Source organism: Accipiter gentilis, unplaced genomic scaffold, assembly GCF_929443795.1.
Source record: "Accipiter gentilis unplaced genomic scaffold, bAccGen1.1, whole genome shotgun sequence".
Classification (NCBI taxonomy): domain Eukaryota; kingdom Metazoa; phylum Chordata; class Aves; order Accipitriformes; family Accipitridae; genus Astur; species Astur gentilis.
In genome coordinates, this window is record NW_026060824.1 from 1,776,756 (window position 1) to 1,782,755 (window position 6,000).

Sequence of the window (6,000 nt, forward strand, 5' to 3'; positions counted from 1 at the left end):
GCCGGTGGAGGCAGGTCGGTGGTTGTCCACTGGATGCGGAAGACCCGGGGGTTGAAGAGGCAGCCACATGGAGCCCTCTGCAGACCTGTGTGGGTGAGGGGGAGCCGTGCTGGGCCGGGGGGACTGTCCAGGGGCACCCGCCGAGCCGGCCCCGATGGCCGACATCCCCCAGCTCTGGGCCAGGGGCGTGGGGAGCTTGTGGCCGGTGCCATCCCCACGGGGTGAGCCGCTGTGCCGGTGGGACGGGGTTGCAAATCGGGGAGGAGACTCGCATCTAGGAGGTGAAAGGGGAGAGGTGGCCCCAAATATTTGGGGAATTCTCTGCAGATGGGTTTTACTGGGCACGCGCCGCCCGGGCGAGGGCAAGGATGCTCACCGGGGCTTGCTGAACCCCCATGCGAAAAGTGCCGGGGGAACGGGTGTGATGGGGATGGCAAAGGTGCCAGAGCAGACTGGGGTGCCGTACCTGCTGGCGGTGCCTGGGGGGCCTGGGCTGCAGGGAAGGGCTGCTCCCGTGCGGGCAGGCGGCATAGGTTGGCTGAGCCTAAGAGAATGAGACAGGAGCGATGGCCGGCGGTCACCTCTGCTCTTGCCCCCCAAGAGCGTCCCTGGGCTGCCGGGGTTGGGGTTGGTCCCTACCTTGAGGGTAGAAGGTTTTGGGGAGCACGAATGGCTGGAAAAGCTGGGGCGCCGGGGGGCCCCAGGGCCCAGGCAGTGGGAGCTGCGTTGGTGGCCGCGCCATGGTCCCTTCTGGCTGTTGGCTGCCAAGGACTCTTTGGCGTCTCCCAGGAAGGAATGCGGGGGCTCCCTGTGTTCCGCCCCACCCCCAAGAGCCTCCCCAGCTCCTCCTGGGGAGGGAAAGGGTTAAGGGAGGCTGGGGTGCCTCCGGGGAGGCACAGATCAACATCCCCAGCACAGCCACCCCTGTGGGGGCACCCCCGGGCAGCGATGTCCACCCCAGCCCCTGCGCTGCCGCCAACAACGAAGCCCTTGGGGACACTGCAGGCGACCTTGCAGTGTCCGAGGAGATGCTCCTGGAAGAGGCCCTAAGGCTCTTCGGTTGCTCCCTGGATAGAGTGGGGGTCAGCCAGGATGCTCCCAGCAGAGGCTCCGTGCCCGGGGATGCTGCTGGCACCAGCACAGACACCCCCGACCGCGACTTCAGCTCGCTCTCGCTGCCTGAGGAGATGCTCACCCCCGACTACTGCATCCCCGAGCTCAGCGACGCCATGCTGAGCCTCAAAATAGTCAACGGCGGTGGGATGGAGCCCCAGGAGCCGTGGCAGCATGCAGGGATAGACCTGCCACCATCCCCACCTGCCACGGCCGGCAAGCGGAGGAAGAGGCAGGCGCAGAGCTCCTTGCCAATGGCACCCAGCAAGCGCAGGGCTCTGGCAGCCAACGTGAGGGTGTGTGTGTGGGGGGGATTAGACAGGGGTGAGAGGGATGGAGATGGGGGGAGTGGGGGGGGGGTGGGAGAGGAGGGGTGGGGCATATGGCAGGGGGGGTGGGCGGGGGGGGCTAGGGAGGGGTTAGACCAGCTTGGATGGGACCTTTTCTCTTGTCTTTTCAATTAAAAGCTCCTTCTCCAGAACTGCTCGGTGCCTGTGTGGGACGGGGAGGGAGAGCAGGGGGCACCAAGAAACAGCACCCAAGAGGTGCAAAAGCCCCGCTGAGCCTCAGATCCGAGCCAGCAAGCCCCGAGGGGAACCCAGCCACCCCCAGGGCCCAGTCACCACCAGCGGGGCAGGCAACGGTGGGGCGGGACGCGGACGACTCCCCTCTCCCCTTCCCCAGGGGAAGCAGCCCTTTGGTGGGGAAGCCAGGACAGACAGGTCCCTGCAGGACTCACGGACACGGCCCCACGCAGAAAGCAGCACAGAGCCCCTGCGACGACGACAGACCTTGGGGGCCGGGGGGGACACGGGCACACACGACAACAAGGGCTGCAAGGCCTTCGTCTTGAACACCACCAGCGTCCCCTCCAGCGGGGACAGGGCTCGGTGCACAGCCCTTCAAAGCCTCAAGACCATCACGGCCTTCCTCGGGTCCCAGCGCACTCAGCCCCGGAGAGCCCAGCTTTGCCTCACTGACACAGCAAAATAACCCCAAATCACCCCAAGAATGGCGAGGGAGGGAGCTGCGGGCCAGGCAGGGACCCTCCTCCCCTTCTCTGGCTGCAGCTTGGGCAGCTGCAAGACCAGCAAGGGGGAAGAAAAAATCAGAAGGAATAAAAAATCACTGCACCAGCCAGAAAGTGCCTGGAAACTTCATCCCTCTTCATTGCTCATTCCCCATGCGAACTCCGCAGCCTGGGAGCAACGCAGCCAATAGAACCTTCGAGAAGCAGAGTCACAGCCTGCTGCAGCTGGCCCTGCTCGAGCAGCCGAGGTGGGCTGGATGACCTCTAGAGGTCCCTTTCAGCATCCATTCTGTGCTGCTGTGACTCTGTCTCTGTTGTGGTTTAACCCCAGCCAGCAGCTAAGCACCACCCAGCCGCTCACTCACTGCCCCCCCACCCAGTGGGATGGGGGAGAAAATCCGGAAAAAGAAGTAAAACTCGTGGGTTGAGATAAGAATGGTTTAATAGAACAGAAAAGGAGAAACTACTAATGATAATTATAACACTAATAAAATGACAACAGCAATAATAAAAGGATCGGAATGTACAATTGATGCGCAGTGCAATCGCTCACTACCCACCAATCGACACCCAGCTAGTCCCCGAGCAGCGATTCCCCCCCCCACTCCCCAGTTCCTATACTAGATGGGATGTCGCATGGTATGGAATACCCTGTTGGCCAGTTTGGGTCAGGTGCCCTGGCTGTGTCCTGTGCCAACTCCAGCTTTCTCGCTGGCTGGGCATGAGAAGCTGAAAAATCCTTGACTTTAGTCTAAACACTCCTCGTCAACAACTGCAAACATCAGTGTTATCAAGGTTCTTTGCATACTGAACTCAAAACATAGCACTGTACCAGCTACTAGGAAGACAGTTAACTCTATCCAAGCTGAAACGAGGACACTTTTAACCACTTAACATTCCATGAGAAATACCCCAAGAGCTCAAGAAGAAAGAGCAGAAAGACAGGAGACAGGTGAAAGCCTAGAGCGCCAGCTAGACGGAATGAAAGACCCTCTTCCTTCTCTGAAGCTCCAGCAAGGCTTCCTTCACCTGCTTGTTCCTCTGACTGTCAATGACGGGGTTCAAACTGGGGCTGACGAGACTGTAGAAAAGGGAAAGAACTTTCTCCCTCCCAGAGGAGTTACCGCTCCCGGGCCCCGCGTACACGAAGATGGCGTTTCCATAAAAGACACCCACCACGGTCGGGTGGGAGCCACACGTGGAGGTGGTTTCGTGCCATCCTGGCACAGAGCGGATGCGCAGATCGGTGGCCAGGCTGTCCAGGGAGCAAATCGGGATTAAGGCTAAAGGGAAGAGGAAGAAGCACACACAAACAGCAAAGATCAGGACTTTATTGGCAGGAGCGGCAGGGCAGGCCAGCTTTGAGACAGCAAGAATTTCACAGGAGAAGTGGACAACCTCGCAGGGGCCACAGAAAGGCAGGTGTAAAGCCAGAGAGGCTTGCAGTGTACCAAATACGAACGCCAAAGCCCACAAAACCGTGGCAAGGGTGAGGCGCATCCTCCAGATCACGGTGAGGGCATAGCGCGGGGGACGGCAGATTGCCACGTAGTGAACATGAGACATGACGGCCAGCAGCACGCACGCTGTAAGTGCAAAGATTAAATAAAGATGGCTCTGTGCCCCACACCCAGCAAAGGAGGGGGTTCTGCCTTGTCCACGGAGGCTCCTTAGCATACGGGGGACATTGCTGGAGGCGTAGCAGATGTCCGCGATGGAGAGGTGGCAGAGGAAGAAGTACATGGGGCTGTGGAGGCAGTAGTCCAGGCAGATAAGCAGAAAGACAAGTGCGTTTCCCATCAGAGTGGCAGAGCAGAGGGCAGAGAAAAGGCCAAAGAGGCAGCGCTGCAGGGCTGGGGTCCTGCAGAACCCCAGGAGGACGAATTCTGTGACCGTCGTTTCATTCTGCACGCTGTGCTGGAGGTGAGGCAGCACAAACTGCGACCACGGAGATCTGGAAGCGAAGGAGCAAGGAAAAGGAAAGAAAAAGGAGAGTTTTCCTAAGAATGTTGCGCAGGAGGAACCGCTGCACCGGCTCACCAGCGCCTGGTTCTGCTTCCCCAGCATGAATGACACGTCTGTCCAGGGCACCTCCCCCAGCACCCAAAACAGACTGCACCCCTGCACAGCGCAGCCCACCCTGCCTGCACCCCCCCATCACTCCAAACCACGCTACACCCGCACAGGGTGCACAAACCTGAACGGCACCACCCAGCTGATCACTGCGCCCACCCCACGGCTGGACCTCCCAGACAAGTGGCCCCCAGCCCCTCACTGACCATCCCTGACCCGTCACTGACCCCATCATTGACCCCAGCACTGAGCCCATCATTGACCCCATCCCTGGACCCATCCCTGGACTCATCATTGACCCCATCCCTGACTCCATCCCTGGACCCATCCCTGGACCCATCCCTGACCCCATCATCGAACCCACCCCTGACCCCATCATCGACCCCATCCCATCGAGCTCGCCGCAACGGCCCGACCCGCAGCCTCCCGCTGCCCACCGGCCTCTCGCCTCCCCTCCCGCCCGTCCCCACGCACCGACCCCTCTGTGCCCACGCCACCTCGCTCCCGGCCCCACCACCCCGGGCGTAGCGCGTCCCCCAGCACCCCGGCCCGGGCCCCCGCGCCCGCTCAGACGACCCAGCAGGCCCGGGCTGAGCCCAGCGGGGGCGTAGGCCCCGGGGAGGGGGGGAGGGGGGACTCCCCCCCTCCCTCGTGCCAGCGAACGGCCGATGGAACCCTGCCGCCTGCCGCGGCAGCCGTAACCAGGGCAAGCCAGCAGACCCCAACGGTCGCAGATCGCTGTGGCTGAGCGCACAGGAAGGCCTCTGGTGTCCCGGTGTGCCCACCTGCCTTCGAGCGAGGGGAGCCCGGCGGGCCTTGTCCTGCGCCTCGTGAGGACGAGGGAAGAGCCTCGGCGTGCCTGAGGGGCTGGGGGCTGCTCCCCGGCTCGGCCTGGCCATAGGTGGGGGTGGCACCAGGCCCTGGGAGGGAAGGGACAGAGGACAGAGGGGTGTCTGCGACAAGGGGGATGCCCCCATACAGACAAACCCCAGCCCCATAGCGGGAGGAGGAGGAAGAGGGAGCCAGTCCCGTCCCCCCAGGGCGAGGAGGGGTCCACGTGCTCCGGGGCAGCCAGAGGGCTTCTGGGGAGGGGGGATCAGGGGGCTTAGGGGAGTGACATTGGGGTACTTTGCGACACCCTGTGGCAGCCAGCCCTGCTCCCGCAGTGTCTGGGAGGACAGTGTTGGGACAGGATGGGAGCGAGGAGCCCCTGAGCACAGCCACCTCTGCCCCCACCACCCCTGGGGTGGCAGGGGGTCCTCCTCACCCCTTTCCTCCCTCCCTCCTGCAGGATGGCGGAGAGACCCCCTGGCCACGTTAGGCAGGCCTGGGTGGAGAAGGCTGGAGCTGCCCCGGCTCCCAGATCCAGGCCAAAGCCCCATGAGATGTCCGAGGTCCAGCTGCTGCGGGCAGGTGAGTGTGCGGGTGCTGTGGAGCAGGGGGCTCCCCAGCCTGCCCTGCCTTGTCCTGGGCCAGGCTCACATCCCCCAGCCAGGCTGGCATCAGAGCTCCCACGGCGCAGTGGCCAGGAAGGGAGCTCTGTTCTGGCGTTCCTGGGACAGGGACTCTCCCTGTGCCCTGGTGCCAGCGCATCCCTTACCAGACCACAGCAGGGCCCCCTCCCTGTGCTGCCCTCCAGCATCACACCCTCTCTCCTGGGGCACGCAGGGGACACCGGTGTCCCAGCCTTGAGCAAGGGCTTGTGGCATCCCTGGGAGCTGGGCAGAGGGCTCGGGTTTTCCCTGCTGCTTGCCCCCCAGCCCTTCCTGCTCTCTCTTGGCCAG